Raw genomic sequence first — 26,422 nt, 5'->3', positions numbered from 1 at the left:
CAGAGCAAAGAACAGCTATTGTTGCCAGAGAATTAGCTAGATAAACGCAACATGCGACTGCAGCCGAGATTGAACTCACTACACGAGTTTGTGTACCCATTTACTATGCCTCCCCACGGGACAGAGTTAGACACCAGGGTCGTTTTTTAACGTGGAGAAAAGGTACAAAAATAAAAATTGTCTCAGTCGTGAATGATTTCTCCTCCACCGAAAGAGAACAAGAAATAGAAGTGCAGCATCTGAAGAACAGATACTACACTTTGATCTTGTCCCGAAGGCCAAGAATTCAAACCTTGTCTAGCTGAATACTTGATGCTTCACAAGGATCATCAAAAGTATTTTTATCGTGACGTCATCACTAGGTGGGTTGCCTATCACAGCTTAAGAGAGGCTCATCTACCTCTGAGAAAAGGATGGACTGCACTAGTTTCCCAACCTGGTATTTTGCCTTGTGGTACATACAGTGCCTCACATTCCTAAATGGTCACCCATCTGGTATTGGACAGGCTCGACATTGCTTAACTTCGGTGATCTGGCGAGAACTGGTGTGTCAACACGATTATGCTATAATACAATGTGAATATTGCTGCTCTATCTGAAACCCGTTTTAGTGATGATCAAATTGCTGAAAAAGATGCAGGATATTCGTTTTTCGGGAAAAGCAAACCCAAAGGAGTAAAAAGGGAAGGAGTTGTTGGCTTTGATCATATCATAGTTAGGACAATTTTGTGAAATCAGTGATCAAATCATGTTACTGAGAGTACCTTTGCCTTGTGATCGTTACATCTCCGTTATCTCAGTATATGTCCCTGCTTTGGATGGTAGGCAGGATGTCAAAATGGGGTTATATCAAGACCTAGAGACTTGTATAAAGGGGATATCAAAAGCAAATACGATTTTGTTGCTTGGAGACTTTAATGCACAAGTTGGAAGTAATCACATGACCTTTTGGTGTTTTAGGGAAATATGGGATTCTTCTTTTGCAGTTGTGTACTGAATATAATCTTGCAGTGCATAACACCTTCTACCAACAAAAATCCATTCACAAGGTAACTTGGATACACCTTAGATCAAAACATGGTCATATTCTTGATTATATCATTATGCGTAAGCGTGATCTTCAGGATATATGTACTCTAAGAGTTATGTGTAGTGCAGACTGATACTGATCACAAACTTTGGAACGATTCAAATCACAAGTATACAGCAAAGGAGCTGAAATTCTTGGCTTTAAGAAAATCAAACATTGCGACTGGTTTGATAAAAAATGATTCTACAATCACCAATCTTTTGGAAGAGAAGAAAAAGGCCCACGAGATGTTTGTGTTCTAATGGATCAGCTGAAGTAACTGTAGAAAAAGTGTATAAAGAAGCAAAATTAAAAGCTCAGCGTGAGACATGTTGAATGAAGACATCGAGACATGTTGAATGAAGACATCGAGACACGTTGAATGAAGACATCGAGACACGTTGAATGAAGACATCGAGACACGCTGAATGAAGACATCGAGACACGCTGAATGAAGACATCGAGACACGCTGAATGAAGACACCGAGACACGCTGAATGAAGACATCGAGACACGCTGAATGAAGACATCCGGACAGATCATGACAGCAAAAGGTCAAAAGATATGTATTATAAAATCAGACAAGATTTTGTGCTGCAGCGTCCAACATTGGTACCTGTGAAATCGAAAGATGGTTCTGCTATTTTCAACAATGTTGAGATCATGGAACGATGGACAAACCATTTTCATCGGATAATCCGTCTGAAGTAAATGATATTGTTATTGATAATCTCCCTCAAAAGTTGATGACTGATCCCAGCATTGATGAGACCAAAAGCACCTTAACAGAGATTAATAAGGGAAAAGCACTAGGACTTGATTGGATGTCTGTTGAATTATTTGCTATTTGGAGGTGATAGTCCATGCATTAATCCTTGCCGTTTGGCATGGTAATGCTATCCCTCAAGATTGGATTGATGCAATGATGATCCCAATTTATAAAAGAAATGGGTCAAAATCTGAGTGTGGTGATTATAGAGGCATTAGTTTGCTTGAAGCAGTGGGAAAGGTTTTAGCAAAGATTTTGTTAAATCGTTTGCTGAAATGGATTTGTCCCTCTATCATCCCAGAGTATCAATGTGATTTTAGATCTGGCCGCCACACAATGGACATGATATTCTCTGCGTGACAGCAAATGGAAAAATATATGGAGCAGCAAGTGCCTTTGTATCAAATTTTTGTTGATATGACAACAGCTTTTGATATCGTTAATCGCAATGCACTTATTCTTAGGAAACTGTCCTACTAGTTTTGTGGAGTTGCTTCAGCAGTTACACCATAATATGAAAGCCTGGGTGAATAATGGATCTTAATTTCAATTGAAAACGGTGTGAAACAAGGTGATATCCTTGCTTCTACATTATTTTCCATATATTTTGCTGTGATGCTGGTGTGTGCTTTTAACAATTGCGATTTTGGGGTGAAGTTTTGGTTTCGTACATCAGGTAAACTTTTGAACCCTAGTCCAAAACTTTTCAGAACTTTTTTCTTAAACCTTTGTATGCAGATAATGCAGACCTTGTTTCACATTCAAAAGCAATACAATGCTGATCTCCCACCAAACTCAATAGCTCTCACATCAGCAGGGCAACACCTGCTCACGGTGCTCACATTCAAATATCTGAGGAGCATAATGTCTAATACCAGCTCACTGAATGACAAAATCCGGAATCGCCTCAAGCAAGCATCAGCATCCTTTGGTTGGCTAAGGAGAAGGGTTTTTCAGAAATTCCACCTCGGATCCACACCAAAATGCTAATATACGGAGCAGTATTTATCATCACACTTCTGATGTGAGTCTTGTAATGAAAAGAAAGCAAAGAAAGGAATAACAATGAAGAAAAAGGAAAACACCAACGTACTTGTGCAGTTTATGAGCCACATAACAACACATTCACAGCAAAGAACTCCTCTTCTTCCCACATCTGAAAAGAAATTCCTTTTTTTTTTCTCAGTGTACCTTGCATCAGGGCGAATTTCCAAGAGCAGAGTTTTTTGAAACGATTGTGTGAATGTGGTATTCTGGTGGTAACTGTATGCATGAGAAACCTAACAACAGCCGCCATATGAGAAGTCTGAAGACATTCCATGTATGATGCTTCCAGAGAATCCTTGGCATCACATGGAGGGACAGTGCCGCTCACAGATGTTGGGGAGAGCAAGCAGCTGCAGTGTAGAGTCCATCATAATCCAATGCCAACTCAGGTGGCTAGGGCACATCGTTCGAATACCCAACCACAGGCTACCACATAAAATCCTCTATGGTCAATTACTTTGAGGCTGACACAGTGCTGGCGGGTAGAAGAAGTGTTTCAAAGCTCACATCGAGAGATCCCTGAAGAGGTGTTGAATAGACCCCTCTTCACTAGAGGAACTTACTTCCTGCCAGGATCTATGGCGCTCCATCTGCTCACAGAGAGTGGACTGTATTGAAGAACAATGATTACAGGAACACACAGCGAAGCGTGCAATGAGGCATGCTCGCCAGGTCATCCCTGCTCCACTCGGCACCTTCTTTACATGCCCGATTTGTGACCGTACCTGTGGGTCCACACACACAAAGTTCCTTTTATATAATAAGTAGGTAGATAGGTAGGTAGATACTCCCAGTGATTTCGAGAATTTAATGTTGTTCGAATGACATGACTAAATTTTACAGAAACAGAATCATGAACAGCAATGGTGGCTCAGTGATTAGCAACATGAACTGACAACCTTGGGGTGCCAAGTTCAAATCCAATTTGTTCCACAGTAACACTGTCACATGGTCCCTCCTGTAAATACCCGATGTCCTTCTAGAAAGAATTCTTAATAGAAAGATATTGGGGAAACGAATGCCAACAAAATCATCACGAATGATGCTCAACAACAATTGTAATGTGACCGTTACATTCAAACTCTGTTCGTTACAGTTCAACTGCTCTTGTACCCTACGCCATCTGATACCGTAAAAAAGCAACAAACAAACAAAAATAAATCCAACTCATCTTTTTTCTGTTTTAGCAAAAGGCATTTATTACCATTACTTTTTCTTGTTTTGTTTTTTATTTTACTGTTCATTTCATCTACAATGAGATTAACAAAACCCTGCCGTCTTGACACCAGCTTAAAAGTCTCTGTCTACCATCATGGGGATCACATGTCTATCTTGCCTGGTGCGCAGTTTTCTTCTCTTCTTGATCACACACCAGCCATAGGTAACCATTTCTCGTCTTCAACTTTACACGTCCATCTTTCTCGGTGCTTCTCTCCCTCATGCTTCCGTTCAGTCTTGAAAGACAAAGGATTATACCTGTTGGAAGTCAGTTAGCAGACCCACTTGGTAGTCAGAAGAAGAAAAATGGTCCACGGACTATAATGGCTCTGAGTAGAGGGAAAATGTCAATAGTAAAAATCTAGGACCAGTATTGCAACTTTCGAATGGGGGGAAACATCAGTAAATAAATTTGCTGTAAATACAATGAAGAATTCAGGTCGTACGAATTTTCATGTGCAGCTTTTCAAATGGAGATCAACTCAGATGGATAAGGAATGTTTCAACATTGGCCGATGTAAACACCACGAGACTGCTATTTGTCCTTGTTTGTTATAATTGTTATATGTCCTATTTAGACATCACCAGGCAATCAAATATATATATATATATATATATTTTAAGACTATACCTATTGAGCTTATTATATATCTACAGTACAATGGCACTGTTTCTTTTAAAAGTATTAATACATTTACTAACACATTAAAATATACTCTGCTCTTTAGACTTCAGGTCTAATTCCATCTAAAATATATATATATATATATATATATATATATATATATATATATATATATATATACAGCACAATCACATTGACAAACCGGTTCTCACCAGATAACGTTGAGCCTGGCCAGTACCAGATGGTATGTGATCATTTGGGAAGCCTAGGCGCTCTATGTACAGTGCCGAGTTGTAGAAATTTCCAGGTTGATATCTGAGGGCGTATTAATTCATTGGGAGAGATGCACCCCCAGTCTTCGTTAAGGCATGGATCTAGGAGAAGGAAACGCTGATGTAAAAACCACTGGATACTCTGTCCTGTGGTAGTCATCTGCACCAACAAAGGTTAGCAGTAATACCAAAAAGTGTGGTTGGTTCTACACAAAGCCTTCACCACTATAAACAAATCATCTGTGTGGATTTCCGAGCAACTTAGTTGTGGCAGAAGCTCATATGTCGAAATCGACAGGCGAGTCCATAAATGATATACAGAGACATAAATGATATACAGATGTTTATACGTATATATACACGACTTATATCCACTCCCCCGCCCCAATATAACATATTAGTTACTGAGGTGAAATGAAAGTAAAAAAATACGTTTTTTGTTTTTTTTTTTTTGTTTTTTTTTACAAAAATTTTTACTGAAAAAATAGAAGAAAAAAAAAAAGCAGGAACTATTTGTCGTCCCTAAATTTGTCGTCCCTAAATTTGTCGTACCTAAATATCACACAAATAGAGAATCAGCAGAAGCACTTGTCATGCTTAAATTTGTCGTACATGAATACTAAAACCAACATATGTCATGTTATTACTCCACCCGGACGACACCGGATATCCCTGCTAGTATCTGTTTCGACAAAATGTTATTCCAGGTCTTTGATTAAATATTTCTTTTTTCTTTTTTTTTAATTTCAGATTAAACTGAATATGTACTTTCGAAATTGAAACTTTACGGAACTGACATTGTTACGTAAGTATTTTAAAAAAAAAATTCTTTTATTTAGGCGTTACCTCTGGAGGCCACTCGAGGATAAGGCCTAATGAGTGTCAGGCAGACGGTTAGACAACACCATGATGATCAGTAATGGTGGGACTTTGATAGGGCTTAAAATTATACGAGAGGACGGTTCAGCAAGAACTTATTTACATTAGACTTGAAAACGACCTTGTTATAGTCAGCTGGGAAGCACCCCCATGGTATTGTGTTCCACAGATGTATAGTTCTAGCAAAGAAATTCTGCTTATGGAATATTGATTTAGTTTTCGGCACAGATTAAGTGAGAGAAAATTGTTGATAGTTATTGTAGACAGACGAGTTTTTGTGTACGTGTGAATGTTTTACATGTGGTGGACCTTAGATTGAAGCTCAGTTGAGCACTTGCCATGAAAATAACGATAGAGCAGAGATAGACTTGTAAAATCTTTTTCTGTAAGAAAGATATTTTCTGCAATTGTACAGTATAAATTAACAAGAAAAGTGGATGAAAAACAGACCATAAAAAACTGTTACCAAACGCAATAAAATTTACTTTTTATATTAACTTACCCAATTTTCACGTGCGTTACTGATTATGATTATTATATGTGCATTTGTTTCCGTTACTTTTACTTAGCGAAGCCATACCTGCTGATAATTTTTTTTCGGGGGGGGGGGACTTGATTGCAAATTTTAGTAAAAAGAATAACAGAAAAACGGGGTCTTAGTGAATTACCTCTCCCCTTCCCCTCTATACTCTCTCTTCCCCTCTATACTCTCTCTTCCCCTCTATACTCTCTCTTCCCCTCTATACTCTCTCTTCCCCTCTATACTCTCTCTTCCCCTCTATACTCTCTCTTCTCCTCTATACTCTCTCTTCCCCTCTATACTCTCTCTTCCCCTCTATACTCTCTCTTCCCCTCTATACTCTCTCTTCCCCTCTATACTCTCTCTTCCCCTCTATACTCTCTCTTCCCCTCTGTACTCTCTCTTCCCCTCTGTACTCTCTCTTCCCCTCTGTACTCTCTCTTCCCCTCTGTACTCTCTCTTCCTCTCTGTACTCTCTGTTTCCCTCTGTACTCTCTTCTCCTCCCCCATCTATATAGCCTATTTCCCCCTTCCCTTTATATCCTCTTTTCCCCCTTCCTATATACTCGATATATATTCTGTCTGAGGCAATGATCACGTTTGAAATGTCACGTACATATCAGAGATCACTTGAAGGAGGAGTTTTCGGGATGACACCTGAAGAGTAGCGTTTTTTCAAAAACACATATTTAACTTCTATATAACTCTCTAAATATGTATATTGTTTTCGGATAAGATGTATGGAAGCGTGTTATTTAAAAGTGCTTTTCTTCTGACTCATCTGGAGTGGAGACATTGAGAGCGTCGATTGTGACGAAAGTTATTACCTGTGCAAATACCTTGAAATTAAAGTGATCACATTTGGCTTTGATAAAAAAAAAATTTCTAAATAAAATATATATAGAGAGAAAGAGAAATAAAAAGGAACAAACCGAGTTACGTGTTCAATGTTTCATCTTTATTTGGAGACTTTCTCTGATGAATGAAATTAAGAAAACAAACATCTACATATATAAAAGCGAAAATATGTATGTATGTTCGCTTTTTGTGTATGTCTGCAAAAGGCTTTTTCCGGGGCCTTCTCGGAGGGGTCGCTCCTTAAAACTTTTTATATCCCGTCTAAATGATAATATCTACGACTTAACAACGGGGCTTGCGTGTGTATTTAATTTGCCCGACTTTTACCAGCCCGTTGCGTCTTCGAAAAGCGGGGAAAACAGTAACTGGCTTGCAGCGCAAAACTAGGTCAAGCATCACACCACTTCCTCGCACCCGTATATTTCACTTTATAATCCTTAAGTGAACACGCTTATCAGTTCCTCTTCCCTCGTGGCCGAGATGGTTAGTTCACTGGCTTTTTTTTCCCCCAACCTTCACGTCACTATTTCTTAAAACTTTTTATATATTACCTAGATTATAATATCTATGATTTACGAAATAAGGCCGTGTGTATCATTTATTTGGGCAACTTTTACATGCTATCTTCGCAATATTTTTTACTCTTTGCATGTTTGTTTGGCTTTTCCGTACATAAGCGAAACTGAATCTGTAGTGAAGGCAGCTACCTAGCACTTGAGTTTTGATCAATGCGGCCAAAACCCGTCATGTCAGACAATTGCTATTCAGTTGGACACTCACCTTTTTATGGGGAACTGGTTTTCCCCAACATCTTGGAGGAAACAAACAAATATGCAGAAACTCGTTTGCAGCCAAAGCTAAGTTTCCCCTATGGCGTGACGTTTGACCTCATTGAATTTACACACATGTCACTTAACTTTTTAATCGTTAAATTAAAACATTTCTCAGTTCCTGTCCCGTCATGGCCGAGCGGTAAGATGTCAGGTTTTTTCAAACTTTCTTTTCCACCTTCGCGTCAGGGGTGTGGGTTCGAGCCTACCTTCCTACTAAAACTTTTTTTTTTCTTTTGCACGCAGGCCACACCGGGTACCCCCGCTAGTATCTATATAAAAACGAGATGTTTGCTTGAAGCATTGTATGGGATATTTAGAAGGCTATTACAATGCGAGGAATAAGATATAGTTGGTGTTAATTCATTTTTCACTCTTCCATTCAGTATGCTTTGAATAGATCCGTTACATCCACTATTTGAAAAAGATTTTTCCTAAAATATAATGGATATTGTCGCATACAACAGACCTCACAAGTAAGACATTTATACTTAATACAATTGAATAAATATGTTATATATAGACATATATGTATATAGTTATAAATTTTCAAATTATCACTTGTTTTCGTCTTTTTTCATCAACATCGACTATATTCCATTCCTTGCACTGAGGTAGCCTTCTAAATCTCTTCTACATAATTATCTATATAAATAAAACATGTGTGTGCCTCTAAATATTTAACCGATAAATTCTTAAATTACTGATAACATGGCACTGGAATTAACAGGATATAGTAATCATACACCAAGGATGGTTTATATCCTTGTTTGGATGGATGGATGACGCATACAGACATGTCGGCAAGTTGAAATGCAAAATGTTCATTTCAACTTGCCGACATAGTTTTACTTTCTGCGCATGCTCAAGTTCAATTCATTTCTTCAAGTCGTTCAATTTTAAATATTTTTTTGTGGTAATTTAGCAGAGAAACCAATAAACAACTATACGAAAAAAATAAAAAATATACAAGAAATAAATGTTACTGTAGCCAATATAAGTTAACTTATATTGGCTACAGTAACACCTATTTCTTGTATATTTTTATTTTTTTCCTATAGTTGTTTGTTCGTTTTTAAGTAGTTTTTATTGCTCATTATTTAATCTTAAAAATGCATTAATATAACTTATTCAAAATGCTGTCCATTTACTTTTGGCTCACCCTATATATATATATATATATATATATATATATATATATATATATATATATATATATATGTCTAAAGAAGCTTTGAATAAAAAAAATGCAAAAATAAAAATAAAGAATGCAGTTTAGATTCCCGGAATGAAAAAATAATATTAACTTTAACCTATCGCTGACTTAGTACCTACATAATCTGACTTCTAAAAAGTTTATAATGACAAAAGAGAATTCATTTATATAAGGATGGAAAAAAAAGGCATTAACTAAATTTGTTAATAGAAATAAACTTAGCACTTGCATAAGGTGATTTCGCAAAAGTCTTCAATTTTAAAACAGAATTTAACTACATAAGGATAAAAAGAGAAAAGCTTTACTAAAATTTTGTAAATAGAAAACAGGGATCATCAGCTGCTTACCATGTGGCTGTTTCGGAGATTTAATATATATATATATATATATATATATATATATATATATATATATATAGTTAAATCCCAGGTAAGGTAATCACATGAATTGTCTAATTAAATATTACAATAGAGATCGTATTTTATAGAACATAACCATAAAGGTAAAGCTCAATATATAAAAATAGAGCAAAACATAAGTTTAAGGATTAAAGTTAAATTCTGTAGATTGAATATATATTTATATATATTTTAATTTCATTTCCTCTGATGGTAAGAGCCATTATTGAAAATCCATGGATTAAGGAAATAAATATAATTCTTCTCCATATATTGCTTGTTTCAAACAATAAATTATTGACTTGAATATATCTTTGTGTATTTTAATCCACAGAATTTAACTTTAATATTCTTTTTCTTTATTTAACTATATAGCTTAGCATAATTCTCATTGGACCCTAATTAATTAATTATCTCCCATATCAGATCATGCCTATTCCTAAAAGTGTACTCTATACCGCTACAGACTAATCCTGTTATAATATCACTCTAGCATATTTAAAGTGACATAATTATCTAATAATCCTATAGATAACCCTTTGTTCCTTCCTCCAATGCATACCCCATAATACAAGATCCCCTAATATGCCTATCGCTAGACGTTGCATTCTTTTTTTTTTTTTTTTTTACCTAACACCTCCCTTTTGATGAGAAGCGTACATTTTTTTTACAGATCCGTTTCGTTATGCAGAAACAAACGGTCATTATTATGTCAATACCGTCTCTTTTCATGCATATACTCTTCAGAAAAAAATTAGAAATTCTTTGCTTACATAGAAAAACAAGCATAAAAATATAATGTTGCAAGAAGAAATATATTTATATATGCTCTGTTGTAATATTAACATACGTTGAGCTTCTAAACAAAAAGGATTGGTATACACAGTGAAATATAATTGAAAAAAAAAAACATATTTTACTAAAACAACATATATATATAAACACAGAGATAGCATGAATATAGATATACACATGCCCCTGATGCTTTTATTTTATTTTTTTCTGTATAATAATGAAACAAAAGAACAATGTAAAACGCCCTGAATGGAAAACTGCACCTAAATTGATTAATGATTCATTTCCTGTGATTTTAGTTATCCGAATAATCTGAGCAGACAGAGAAAATGAAGAAATAATTGACCTTATTGTGCTGCTAACTTCACATCTATACCCAATATCAGCTCGGTATAAAAGTGTTTTTTAAAATGGGAATCTCAAACCATTGTAATTTATCTTATGAATATTGATATCACTTAAACATATCACCATGATTAATTTATAACTTTCTGTGGAATTATTAAAACGTCTTTGATATTTTTCTGCAATATTCTTACCTATTTTGATCTGAAAATTTTTTTTAGTCAACAGAAAAGGGAATCTTCCATCATTATAATGCTTATCCTCACACAGCACTGGTCCTGGATATGACCTTAAACTATATCCGATGGTGAGGCCCCCAGCTTGCAGGCTTTGGGGTGTGTGGAGCCACCCCTTAATTGCTATTGCTCCCAGGTCAAATCTGACCCAGAGTGGTAGTACCTGTTAGGGTCCCAACTATGGGTTAAATAGTAACAGACTTGAAAATATATATATATATATATATATATATATGTTATTAAAAAAATTTTCTTCAAAATCATTGGATTCGGCATTAAATAACCTGAAAAGGGTTGATATGCCGTAAAATAACCAACCAACCACACAGCACTACTGACCTAGATATCTTTTAGAAAAATTAGGTTGGGAAATCTTATTCCATCCTGCATCTTCTCCCAACTAGTTCCTTATCACTTATGTTAGGGTTAACATCACGAGTTACATTCATATTTCACAGCAAAATCTAAAGAATTTTAAAGCGAGGGATTTATGAGTTCGTTGGCAAATGGAGTCAAGTTATAGAGAGCAAAGGTCAAAAACATTAATTCCTTCACCCTTAACTAGCAGTTTTCTACAAGGAGTTGATTTTTTTGCGAGCCATTTTTGCAAGTCGTCTTATCGGTTGGATTGACTTTGCTTAATTTTAACATTCCAAATTTCCGGTCGCGTCATGGAGTAGCAGTAAGATGTCAGGTTTTCTTTCATTTTCTTTTCCATCTTCGCGTCACGGATTCGAGCCTGCTTGTCTACTACCCCCTTTTTTTTTTTTTTTTTTTTTTTTGCTTAACACACACCTCCAAACACCCGGGCAATGCCGGGCACCCAGGCTAGTTCGTTATAAGGTGCAGCAAACTAAGTATCATGGTATCCATTTGATGCGCAATTAGGGATTAATAGAAATTAGTATGTAATGCAAAAGATGAGTACAAATTAAACCACATTCAACTCTGTTTGGCATAGAGCACTCGGTTAAGATCAACGGGCTATAACTTTTGCCTCTTTTATTGGAAATTAGTGCTGAGAAAACCAAGCTCATGTTGAACAGTTCCCATTTAATTACCACTAAGATTGCTCTCAGCGGGAAAGGACTGGAGACAGTTGACCATTTCAAGAACTTTTGCGCCATCATAAGTGAGGAAGGATTGAAGACTGAAATCCTGGCAAGTGCGGTATGAACAGCAGCAGCAGCAATAGCAAGACTTAAGACCATACAAAGAGATAGAAATATCAGTCTCAGAACCAGGATGGAACTACTAAACATGCTAGTCATCTCTATCATGCTTTATGCATGCGAGGCATAGACACTGAACACAAAGTAGAAAGGAGATTCCTTGGCCTTTCATACAAGTACCATGTCACAAACAATGAAGTGTGCAGAAAGGTCACTCAACAATGGAGACCTACTGACCACGGTGGATAAGAAACTCAGATGGTATGGGTACATATGCTCAGAAGAACTTATAAAAACCATCCTGCAAGGAACAGTCCAGGGGAAAAGAAGACTGGGCAAACAGAAGAAATGGGCTATAACATTTTTGATCGAACAAGGAAAAGCTTTGATATTACCCAGGCACTCGCTCACAACTGCACAAAATGGAGCCAGCTGGTCCGCTGTGAATACAACATACAATATCCCTACGACCTTGACAGGTTACGGGACCAGTAACATTTAAATGAAGCATTAATGACACATTCTACAATTTAAACATATTTACTTGTAGCCCTACCTCCCATGGACTATTGTCCACAGTAGTGGTGGGTTTCAAATTAAATGAAATCTCCAACTGTGGAATCACAAATGTAACATCTCGGGCCCTTAAGGCATTCGCTGGATGCTGGAACCACACATATATCATCAATTTAGTTTAGAAGTGCACAAATATGCACAGACCCTAAGTGTGTGTGTGTGACAACACGATTTCCAAACCAACAGGTTTTCGGAGGTACTAAAACAGACACTTTGTTCTTTGCAATACCTCCGGGGTTGGGCGTCTAGTCGCTGGCTGTGCTAGTGGTTTTAAGCTAGTTGGGCTTAAGGGGTTTTAAGTAGAAATTGAAATTGTTCTTAACTGAAATAAAAGTATAAAATTAAAGTTTTAAGCTTAAGGAATCTTAAGAAGAAATTGAAACTAACAATAACGAGCTAAAAAGTTTAGTTCTTGAATGGATTTATAAATTTGAAGACAAATTTAAAATAAACACAAAACAGGAAAGCCAAGTTCTTAAAGGCGTGACTGTTTTTTTAGGATGTGATATCATAACCCGTTCTTATTTTTAGCAACGGTAATCTGATTGGCGATCTACTTAGTCACTCCCTTGCGGGTGTATAGTTTACATGAACCGTACCCAACATCAGTTGTGCAAACATTGCAACTGTTATATGAAGCGTGAAAGGTCGTGACTATAAAAATCATTCAGAACTAACTGGATGACCTAATATTTGATTTTTATAGATTTCCTAAGTTTATTAGAATAAAGACGTAAGTGATCAGGCGATATTTATCAACGTTTGTGTTTTCACAGTTTGCGTTGGTCACTTCCAGAACACCCTTACAAATGTCTACTCTGTAAAAATTTATTAAAATATATGCGAACTTAAATTTTCAAAAAATGAGCTCAACTTGAAATTCATTTCTGAAAAAAGGCTTTACTTGACATTAATTTGTAAAAGAAAAAGCTCAGTTCATTTATTTTTATATAAAGTCTCAACTTGATATTTATTTTTATATAAAGGCTCAACTTGATAATTATTTTTTACAAAGGCTCAACTTGATAATTATTTTTTACAAAGGCTCAACTTGATAATTATTTTTTACAAAGGCTCAACTTGATAATTATTTTTTACAAAGGCTTAACTTGATAATTATTTTTTACAAAGGCTCAACTTGATGATTATTTTTTACAAAGGCTCAACTTGATGATTATTTTTTACAAAGGCTCAACTTGATGATTATTTTTTACAAAGGCTCAACTTGATGATTATTTTTTACAAAGGCTCAACTTGATGATTATTTTTTACAAAGGCTCAACTTGATGATTATTTTTTACAAAGGCTCAACTTGATGATTATTTTTTACAAAGGCTCAACTTGATGATTATTTTTTACAAAGGCTCAACTTGATGATTATTTTTTACAAAGGCTCAACTTGATGATTATTTTTTACAAAGGCTCAACTTGATGATTATTTTTTACAAAGGCTCAACTTGATGATTATTTTTTACAAAGGCTCAACTTGATGATTATTTTTTACAAAGGCTCAACTTGATGATTATTTTTTACAAAGGCTCAACTTGATGATTATTTTTTACAAAGGCTCAACTTGATGATTATTTTTTACAAAGGCTCAACTTGATGATTATTTTTAAATTTATTTAAAACTGGCTCAACTTTAAATTTATTTAAAACTGGCTCAACTTTAAATTTATTTAAAACTGGCTCAACTTTAAATTTATTTAAAACTGGCTCAACTTTAAATTTATTTAAAACTGGCTCAACTTTAAATTCATTTAAAAACTTGCTCAACTTTAAATTCATTTAAAAACTTGCTCAACTTTAAATTCATTTAAAAACTTGCTCAACTTTAAATTCATTTAAAAACTTGCTCAACTTTAAATTCATTTAAAAACTTGCTCAACTTTAAATTCATTTAAAAACTTGCTCAACTTTAAATTCATTTAAAAACTTGCTCAACTTTAAATTCATTTAAAAACTTGCTCAACTTTAAATTCATTTAAAAACTTGCTCAACTTTAAATTCATTTAAAAACTTGCTCAACTTTAAATTCATTTAAAAACTTGCTCAACTTTAAATTCATTTAAAAACTTGCTCAACTTTAAATTCATTTAAAAACTTGCTCAACTTAAAATTCATTTTAAAAAGGCTCAATTTTAAATTCATAAAAACGTTTATTTTAAAGAAGTCTCACTGGTAAATTAATTTTTAAGGAGGGTCAACTGTTAATAAAAAAGGGCTCCGTTTTGAATTCATAAAAAAGCTCATTTGGGAATTTTTTTTAAATGACTTAACTTTAAATTTATTGTAAAAAAAACATCAACTTTAAATTCATTTTTCACAAAGGCTCAGCTTGAAAATTATTTTTAAAAATGTTTAACTGATCTTTTTTAATTGAAATTGATTTTTTTTTTTTCATTCAAGTTACAGCTAAAATGTCTTAACACTCTAGAATAGAATAGAATAGATAACGCTTTATTTATTAATGTAACACCAATTATTCAAGTCGATTGAATTACATTCAGGAAACCTGAACCAGGAAGTCAATGCAACTGGTACAATTGGATTTATTTACCTCCTCTGCAGGAGATCTGACACCAAGTATGTCTGTATTAAACCAGTTGTGCCAACATTTTAACTGTTATCTCAAGCAGTTCAGGATAAGATAATTAAAATCGGTCAGAACATTCTGGATGGCTTGATATTTCATTTTTTTTATTCATGAATGTTGAAACAACTTCACGTGTGTTTATATATCTCTTGGCAACGTACCTTTTGAGATATATAAAATAGAATATGCATCAGGTGCACTTGAAAGCCTAATCACATCGCAATATTAAGAAAATAAACGCGCGTTGTCTCTCAGCGGTTGTATTTTGAAATGCCGGAATGTGCGTTGGCTACTCAAGATTAACGTCCAGGGTGTGGGTTCCATTATAGAAGCTGATTGATTTAATTTGAATAAAATAGAATACGCATCAGGTGCGCTTGAAAGCCAAATCACAATGCAATATGAAGAAAATAAACAAATGTTACTTGAAATTTATAATTTAAATATATTTCAAAGTCAAACTCCATCCTCTTTCTTTTTTCTTCTTTCTTTGCATGTTGTAAAGTTGGAGGAAAAAATGTCAGTTAGTAAAGATCTGCCCGTTGTGTCTCAGATAGAAGACTTGTTGAACACATCTGTATGGCATTAGGTTCCCGCATCTGCATTTAAGCCTCCAGGCTTTTAAATTTAGAACTGACTCTGAGGTCTTTTGTTGCAACCCTACTCCTAAGTTCTGTTGCTAATCAACGCACTGAACATCATTACTGATCTGTCTAACACCAGTGTCTCCTGAATATATCTTCTCTTGACCGGAAATCCTAAATGTCTATTTTTTTTTGTTTCTTTGGATTGGTAACTAGATACTTCCTTACAAATTCACTATTTTGACACTTTCCTGGTCTATCTGCTTATGGCATCACTATATCCGTTTAGCATAATGGATCCGTTGTTTTATTTAGTTATTACAACACAGATACAGACATTGTATAGAAGACCTGTTGAACACATGTAAGTGTTGTTGGGGTCCCGTCACTAGCATCTGCAGCTAAACTTCTCATCTTTCAATTTAGAATCTGGACTGACTGAGGTCTTTTGTTGCGCTTCTACAAAGTTTGGCTTTGTCAGATGCTGACGAAATCACCTCACACCCATTGATGATGGTTGGGATAGAAGATACACATCTATTTTTTTATTTTATTTTTTTTAATTACAATTTCACCCCAAACAAGGCACATTGACACTTTGATGTAGGGAGCTACTATCAGGGGCCTAAGTTGCAGGGGTACTATGTGGGGAGTTTAGCAGCAAGATGTCTGTTAACATTACACTTGAACTTCTGCATGTCAGTACAGTTGGGGAAGCAGGAAACCGGAAGAGAATTCCAAAGTCTAGTAGTTCTGGGGAAAAAGCTATTAGAGGAGAAGGCTTTCCTACATCTAGGGATCTCTACTTTGCTGCGTGTTGGGTTTGTCGGGGGTATTTTCGTTGAGGGGGCACAAGGGCTTGTAGTTCGTCAGAGCATCCAGCATTAAAATACTTGTAAAACAGGCAGAGGGATGCAACATTGTCGATAGGACAGGGGTTGAAGCTTAGATGATAGTTCGGGACCTATCAGGTTGACGACCCTCTTTTGGACCCTGTCCAGGGGTGAGAGACAAGTAGCAGATGCACCAGCTCACCGTGTTTATTATTCAGCAAAACTCATATGAATCAAGCCTTAATTCTTCTGCTTTGTACTTGATGGATTGAGCACTTTTGCGCTTTCAATAATCTTGGCAGTTCTAAAGTAAACTTTAGCTTTAAAACATCGGTACTTGTATAGTTTAATGAAGACATTAAGAAATGAAAATATCGGAGAAAAGTTATATTGTACCCATCTGTTTTGGACTGAAGTTCTCTGAAAAAAAATTCACTTAATTTGATGGAGTAGTTTTTTTTTTTTTTTTTTTTTTTTTTTACAGCAAAAAAACACGTTTTTATGATGGCGCACTGAAGTTAACCATGTTTGGATTTTTAGAACACGCCATGGGGAGATAACTCTGTCTAAAGCGCCGACACTCCCTCCCCATCTTAAATATTAGCTTTTCTTCTTAAAAATCAAAACATAGCCACCTCTCTCGATTAGAGTGTTTGAAATAGCAAGTGAATGTCTGACACCCGGTAGGATACCTCATCCCCTGCAAAAACAGAATAAGAAAATTGAAACCCCCCAAAAAAAAAAGACAATTTTTTAGTCTTTCGTACCAATTTTAATTTAAGTAGTTGGATAATTAATGACTGAGTCTGATACTTGGGGAAAAAAAAAAAAAAAAAATTTGGATTCGGAATAAATAATGAAAAAATTTATTGAAGACATCTTCCTACTCAACTCCCTCCTTAGAGTGCTCCTGCAACTATGGTATCTAATTCACCGTAGCTCCTTGGTGGCAATGTGCTGCGCATATATGACTAATAATGACAAAAAAAAAAAAATTAACGACTGAGCCTGACACCTGAAAAAAACCTTTCCAATTCGGAATAAATAATGAAAAATTGAAAATCAATACTGATTGCGATGAATTCAATGGCTAAAAAGTATCCATTAGCAATAAGGAACTAACCCTTTTAGGTTTTTGATTGATTATTGAATATCGATATGTGATGACAGGTTACATGAATTGGAACAACTACATTGAGGCCATTGTGAAGGATGCTGCAAAGAAGGTGGGTTCCCTTTATAGTGCTTGCTAGAAGACTACTCACACCTGAGAGTATCCTATACTCCTCCAAAGTCACCATTCGCCGTGCATGGAGTATTATTGCCACATCGGGACTGATACATCTACCACTAGTCTCTCCTTCTTGAATAGGGGCTAAAAAAAAGAGTCTTCTTTAATCTAATAGGTCCTGCTTTGTTAACTAAGCTCCAACCCCTGTCCCATCACCACACTGTTGCATCTCTTTTTTTGTTTTACATTGAGGACATTGCCAAGGCTGCTGCAAAGAAGGTGGGCTCCCTCTACCGAGCTAGATTTCTCACACCTGAGAGTTTTCTGTACCTCTACAAAGCCACTATTCATCCATCCATGAAGTATTGTTGCCACATCTGGGCTGGTGCATCTACCACTAGTCTCTCCCTCTTAGATAAAGTCCAAAGATTTCAATCTAATATGTCCCACTTTGTCAATGGAGCTCTAACGCCTGTCCCATCGCTGGTGCATTTATCACTAGTCTCTCCCTCCAAGATAGGATCCAAACAAGAGTCTCCTATCTAATAAGTCTCTCCCTCTTCGATAGTCCAAAAAAAGAGTCCTCTTCAATCTAGTAGGTCCAGCTTTGTCAACTAAGCTCAAACCCCTGTCCCATCACCACTCTGTTGCATCTCTGTGCTTTATTTATTTATTTTTTTTTTACAGATATTTTAATGGAACGTGCTCTGATGAATTCATTGCACTTGTACCCCCTCAACTTACATACCCTCGACAAACCCGCTTAGCAACAGAATCGTACCCCTTCACTGTTGAGATTTCTAAATACCAAAAAGTCTTCTATTCTATTAGTTTCTTCCCTTGAACAACTAGACTTTGGAATTCCCTTCCTGCTACCTGCTTCCCTGACTGTACTGATATGCAGAAGTTTAAATATAACGTAAACCCACATCTTATTAATCTTTCCTAGGCATGGCCCTACTTAATAGCCCCGTACGTCCAAGTGGCGATACGCCTTGTTTAGGGTGAACGCGAGTAAAAACTAAATAATTTGGGCATCGAATGTTGTTATGCACTATATGCTGTAACATAGACTGTATCAAATTCCCGAAAAATGAGTAAGGGGATAATTTGAGATGCTATGAGTTTCTGAATTTTTTTAGATGGCCATCAATAATTTGGATCATTTGGACTATAGTTTTCATCTGATGTACACAAAAGTTGGTACTCGTGCATACTTTGACCCGGATTCTCGGGAATTCCCGTCAATCATGGATCGGGTGAGACCGGCAATCATCGGTTTCAACCGAGTGTTGTTCAAATGTTGAAACGCTAAATAGACTTATTTTTTTTTTTTATTTACATCACCGACAATGAGTGTTTTTTTTTTTTTTTGTGACCGTACCAAATCGCAACGCCGAGACCCTCCTTCCAATAATAAACAAATATATTCTGCCAGGGACTACAGTCGTATATCCAATTGTTGGAAGGGTCTATAACAAAGGAGGAGGAGGATTCCACAAACCATCAGCATTGTGTGGACCCCATCTCGAGAAATGAACAACCGCAAAAAAAAAAAGTTTTCTTGGAAAAACTTTTTTTTTTTTCTATACTTTCGTCTAACAATTTACGCTTTCCATGAACATTTTTACGTATTATCTTTAATATATATTTATATATATGATGATTGCAACGTCTTGTCAGACGAGTGCCACTCCCTCAGACATTTAAAATCCATAAACCCAAAATCCTGGGGGAGTATCTATACAAATATGATGTTACAGAGTCTTGGCTTTGTACGACAGCTAAGTCTCTCTCTCGGTTCAAAATGTTGAGATCCAGCAACAAGCAAGAGCAAGATAGCCAGCAACAAATTAAACTGCAGACCAGCTTAATGCGGGTACTGGTCTTCCGCTTTATGGTTTTTTAAATCAGAGATTTGCTTCTCCTAGAAAGGCTGCCTTCACCACAGCTTACGGGAGCCTTCTCCACCCCAATACACATATACACACACACAAATATACACGGTGCTAGTTGGCCGTTGACCCAGAAAAAGAGTTCATTCGCCCTTTTGGAAGGTCTTGTTTTTAATCCTTCAGGGAGACTAGCCGCCCTCCTCACCAAACAAGTCTGGTGGGGGAACCAGTTTAGTCGCCGGTTACCCGACCATGAGGCAGGTAGTACTGGGTTACATGGTACCAGTAGCATATGACATGACCTGACACATATATATATAATTTCTGTGGCCCCCCCCAAAAAAAAACTTGATTGAACAAAGTCTTGGGGAAGGGGGGGGGACAAAAACTTACATCTAACAATTTAAGGTTTAAAAAAAAAAGTAAAACTTTATCTTTTCTTGATAAAAAAAAAACTGTTTGTTGATAAATAGTTTTGCAAAAAAATAACTAAATAAAATAAATTTTTCAGTTCTTTAAAGGTAGGTTTTTGATATTTTTGATTATTTGCATTTTTCTCCCCCCTCACCCGTTTGTTTATTTGTTTTTAACTTAGTCTGCGTCTGTTACAACGCTCGGGTTAAACCGACGATTGCTGGCCTCGCCCGATCCATACTTGACGGGAAATCCCGAGAATTAATGCAAGAGTACCCGAAAGTTAAAACATGTTCTCTCTCTCTCTCTCTCTCACAAAACAGGTACGCTAATACACACATATCCCCATGCTTATTCCATTTATACACGCGTAAACGCACGTGGCGCCAGCCGAAACTAACATTGTACTCAATTTATCCTTATGCAAAAAAAAACAAAAATCTTTTACACAGGAACGTTGCTTGGATCGTTTAAACACTCATTTCTTGCAAACTATTTTTTTTATCTTGCATCGTCAATAAAATTTAATTATTTTGTATGGATAAACTTTGTCATTCCTCTATTTTATAATGTCCTCCGCACAATAAATTATTAGCATAAAACTTATATTCCAAATATATCTACTATTATATAAAAAGCACCTTGTGTGTGTTAGTTCGTTCCCCATGGATTCCTATACGACTGAGCCGACTTTTATGAAATTTCGCACAAATATACTTTATGTATATGGCAGTGTTTTTAGATAGGTTTTGTAGCGGAATGTCTTTGATAAGTATCGGTAATTAAAAAAGATCCGATGAAAGAAGAAACAGTCGATTTTGACCAAAGTTAATACAACCTAATATCATGAGTGCATTTGAGAAGTTTTATTACCACACAAGCAGAAAGGCACAGCAGTAGGTTCTCTGATATGACAGAGGCGCGTTCGAAATGAATGTTTTGAACCCTGATACTTGACTTTTGAATTTTAAACTTAAATTCAAGCCATTCAATATAAAAAATAATTTTTATGAAATCAACAATAGGTTCTCTAGAGTGTAATATTTTGCAGACTGTCACTGCAGGGAGGCATATGAAGATTCCTCCTGGTGCACCACACGGAGTCCCCAACTAGAGCAGCCAATCTATTTAATTTTGAAATGGGCGATTTTACCGATTTCGATAATAAAATTTGTGCGTGCGTAACATTTGTTGATCATCATTCAATCCCAGGCAACGTCAGGTCTCCCTGCTAATAAAGCAATATTTCAAATATAAATCACGAAGTGTGAATTTGGATTATTTAGATTTTTCAGACTACTATTCCATCTTGAGCGTTGTTCTCATAATGTTTCGTGTGATGTAACCTCCGACCTTCTTTAGGTATATCTTATCAAAATCAGGAAGCTTTCTGTCAAACTCAGTAAATATTTCTGTCGAACTCTGGGAATTTTTCTGCCGAATTCAGAAATTTTTTTTGTCAAAATCAAGAATCTTTCTATCAAATTCACAAATCTTTGTCAAATACAGGAATCTTTCTGCCAAACTTGGGGATCTGCACGGAATTTTGAACGGAACCCTTTATAGGTTGCGCACTAGCAACCAAACTCCAGCCTCTGTCCCATCGCTGAAATCTGGCATCTCTGTGCTTGTTGTCCAAGTATTTTAATGGAGTGTGCTCTGATGCACACAAAGCGCTTTTACCCTTTCTACGTAAATACCACCGACGAACTCATCAAGCAGCAAAAAATCCCATTGTTACCCTGCTCGAGATCCCTAGATGCGGTAAAGCCTTCTACCCTAATAGTTTTTTTTTTTTTTACCATAGAACTGCTAGACTTTGGAATTCCCTCCCGGGTCCTTACTTACCTGACTATACTTACATTCAGAAGTTCAAGTGTAATGTAAACGGATATCTCGCTGCCCAACTCCCTACATATTGTCCGTGCAAATTTGGTCCCAAATAGTATCCCCTTATAATAAAATGGTATTGTGCCTTGTTTGAGGTGAAAGAAGAGTAAAAAAAAAAAAAAAAAAGTAATCCACGGGTGTAGCATGCTCTGGTGATCGTATAATGGTTAAAGTTCTAAATGACACTCTTCTAAAGGTAGATGGTTCAATCTTCAGTGCGGGCGATACGAAGAATACAGTTGCAAGTTACTTTCTTTCTTTCTTTTTTTTTTTTTTTTTTTTTTTTTTTTTTTTTTTAAATTGAAATCGCTCCAAACAAGGCATGAAGCCACTTGATTTAAGGAGCTAAAAAAAAAAAATCTAAAAAATACTTAAATTTTTCAAACTACATGAAACATGAATTACTGATCATCTATCCTATTTATTTATTACATAGTTATTCTAACTAATGAAACGGCACAATCACATTGACACACCAGTTCCTGCCACATGACCGAAGTTAAGCAATGATGAGCCTGGTCAGTACCAGATGGGTGACCATTTGGAAGGCTAGGTGCTGTATGTACTGCACTTAAGGCATAATAAATTTCCAGGTTAGTATCTGGAGGCGCATTAATTTACTGTGAGAGATGCACCCTTAGTCTTAAGACATGCATCTAGGAAAAGGTAACTCTGATGACGTTGGCAGCAGGATGTTGGATGGCTGTGGAGGAGGATGAATCTCTAGCAGATCAACGGTTCTATGGTATTAAGAGTTACATTATTCGACTGCAATTATACGGATGATCTAAGGACAACGGGGAGGTGCAAAACAGGCGAGTCAGATGCGCTGGGGAAGGTAATGGCAACCAACCCCATGTATTCTACCAAGTTCGAATCATGTGATGTCTTCAAAGGAATTGGATCAACAATGGACCGAAGCTTATGGAGAAACATTAACCATGATTTCATCTACGGCATTGAAAATGCCATGAGACAAGAAGATTCTAATTAATGATAGTTTCTTTATCTTTACAACTTTTTTGTAAAGATGGAAATTGCTCCAGACAGGGCATGAAGCCACTTGGTGTAAGGAGCTAAAATTAAAAATATTACTTCAAAGTCCAAAACTTGCCAACGATAGGTGTGTTAGATGGAATAGATCTTGACTCAGAAAACAGCAATTCTTTCCTCTTTGTCAGAAATATCGCTCCTGAAATGTGAGGACTACAGGACAAAATAAGGAAGCGAGAGTTATGCGGCTGCCAAAAGTAAACCCAAAATCCACTTTCTACTCTCCCTACCTGGTCATGGTTTGAACGTTCCCCATGCCCCCGTGTGAACGTAATGATGATAAATATGTTTGAGGTAAATATATTAATTTTTTGACGAAAATGAGTATCCACTTTTGCAATCCAATGGTTTAACGATAAAGACAATTTTTTTCTATTTCATTCAATGTTTTCTTTTTTTTTTTCTTTTTTTTTTATAGATATTTAAAAAAAATCCACTTGATACAGTAGAATTAAAATATATTTAATCAAAAATTCATGTATTTCTTTGAGAAAAGAAAAAAAAAATCGACTTTTTTTTTTTTTTTTTTTTTGTAAGGCAAAAACTTAAGTAAAATGTGACTAGTTTTCATTTATCGGGACACATATTTCTTCACGCACTAAGCCAGACGTAACGCAAATAGATCACAAATTCGATGTACTGTTCCAATGTAGTGATGAAATTAACATAATCGTTCTCGGTCAATCGTTGAAAAGATAATATTGTGATGGAATTGTAACGTATCAGATTATCCCATAAGTTCTGTCCGAATTTATGAATAAAGAAAAGTGACCAAATGTTACATTTTATTAAATATTTAATCATCAATATGCTTTCCCTGATTATGTATGAGTTCCTTTCCTTTATTAACAAGCTTATTAATTCCATTACTGTAAAATCCTTTTGGATTTGATTCGAAGAATTCACAAATGTCAGTTTCAACATCTTTCTGTGTTACAAAAGCTGTTCCTTTCAAATGATTTAGTCTGAAGGAGCAAGGTCAGGAGAACAAGGTGGATGAGGAATTTTCTCCCAATGGAGTTCTTCAATCTTTTGTGAGATGATTCTTGCTGTGTGGAGTCGTGCATTGCCCTGATGAAACATCACCCTTTTTCGATTCACAAAAGCAGGTTTTTACCCCCTCCTCAAAGCTTGCTTCAAAAACTGTAATTGTTGACAGTAGATTTGAGCATTAATTGTTGCATTAGATGGTACCAATTCAAAGTGGACTATTTCTAGCCGCTTCGGCTGCTGAGTTTCCTTTCTTGAACTCATAAAGCATTATATGCCTCAAATGATTCTGAGGCATTTCCATGTTAATAGAGTTGTAATCAAGCAAATTTAAATTTTATTGTTCTGTAAAAAAATGTAATCAGTTAAAATGAATCTAAACATAAAAATGTAAAAAAAATTACATAATATACACAATATTTTTTTTAAGTTTCATTCAATTTGAAAATAAAGGTAAAAATTTCGGATAGAACTTATGGGTGACCTGATAGATAATCAGTCTTATCTAACGTTGTCGTTACATGTTAATCCGACGGAACCACACGTTACATGCAAAGAAATTCGACTCACTTTTTTCTATTGTAATCCTTTGAGTTGTATATTTTATTTATTTTTTTATATATTTATTTATATATTTATTTATATACAGTAAAACTCCTTTAATTTGGACTTCCACTAAACCTGAACTTCCTCTAAACTTGGACTGTCTCGTCATTGAAATTGTATTAGCATATTTGATGCGGAGTTGCAGTAAAACTGTTTACATGGTTTAGTCAGATATTGCGCAGAAATGTTAATATTGATATTATGTAATTAATGTAGATTAGCTATCGATAATTAATTTACACTAACTGTAAATTTTTTTTTCAGATTGCGATATTTAAAATAGTGTAAAACAACCCATCACAATGGCTTGCAACTCTAAAAGAAAACAAGTGACACTGACTTTACTCGAAAAACGTCAAATTATAGAAAAATTAGATGCTGGAGTTGAAAATAGCGTTATATTGAGAGATTATAAGATTGGAAGAAGTAAACTGTTTTACATCAAAAAGAAAAAGGAGGAAATATTGAAGGCTGCTCCTTTCTCTCCAAATAAGACATGTCAAAAGAAGGACTCTTCGCAGACCAAAGCAAGTTGAATTCGATCGAATATTACATGAGTGATTTGTAGCAAAACAGAATGAAGGTGTATCAATATCTGGGCCCATGTTAATTGCTAAAGAAAAATCTCTTAAATAAGAGTTGAATATCGCAGAAGATATGAAATTCAGTGAATGCTGGTTTAGAAGTTTTAAGAGTAGACATGGTATAAGACAATTAACAATGTCAGGCGAACAACAGTCTGCTGATACACACGCAGCATCAAATTATTGTGACAAATTCAAGACGATAATTGCCGATTATGGTTTAACACAAGAGGATGTTTAAAACGTTGATGAAAGTGGCGTAAATTGTAAGTGCCTACATACAAAAACATTAGCTGGATCCGAGGAGCAGAAAATAAAAGGATTCAAATTAAATAAAGAAAGACTAACAGTGATGGTATGCGCTAATGCTTCTGGAACTCATAAACTTAAGCTTCTTGCCATCGGCAAATCAAAGTCTCCCCGAGCATTGAAAGGAGTTTCGCCTTTGCCAGTATCCTATTAGTCTTCACGAAATGGATGGATGAATCAACAGTTGGTTAAAAAATGTTTTTTGCAAGAATTTGTGCCAGTTGTCCAGAGGCGTTTTCTTGAATTAGGTAAACCTGATTCAAAGTGATTGCTTCTGTTGGACAATTGTAGAGCACATTCTCCTGAGTCAGAACTAGTGTCATCTTGCGGGAACATTTTTGTGTGCTACTTACCACCTAATGTGACTTCTTTCATCCAACCTATGGATCAAGGGATTATTTGGAACTTCAAATGTTTCTACAGAAATGATTTCATGATGAATATGATAAATAGTACCGTGAGTATAAGCGATTTTCAGCGCCATTTTACTATCAAAGATGCCATATTTTCTCTTGCAAGTGTATGGAATCAAGTTCGAGCAAGCACATTAACAAAAGCATGGGGTAAATTATGCCCAGCGCCAAAGGCTTCTGAACTGAAGGAATCAGAATA

At 35.7% G+C, this 26,422-nt stretch overlaps 1 protein-coding gene across 2 annotated transcripts in view; it reads left to right on the top strand.

Moving 5' to 3' along the window:
• Positions 1-26,422, top strand: part of LOC145258327 (unconventional myosin-XV-like) — a 597,738-nt gene that overhangs the window by 96,296 nt on the left and 475,020 nt on the right. For both annotated transcript variants that reach the window (XM_080116477.1, XM_080116478.1), the window contains exon 2: positions 5,751-5,805. The gene's annotated coding sequence lies outside the window, so the exon portion shown is untranslated. The remainder of the gene's footprint in view (positions 1-5,750; positions 5,806-26,422) is intronic.

Source organism: Euprymna scolopes, chromosome 33, assembly GCF_053919585.1.
Source record: "Euprymna scolopes isolate OS-2025 chromosome 33, ASM5391958v1, whole genome shotgun sequence".
NCBI lineage: Eukaryota > Metazoa > Mollusca > Cephalopoda > Sepiida > Sepiolidae > Euprymna > Euprymna scolopes.
Note: the sequence above shows the minus strand (reverse complement) of the source record. Positions and strands in the feature narration are given on the sequence as shown.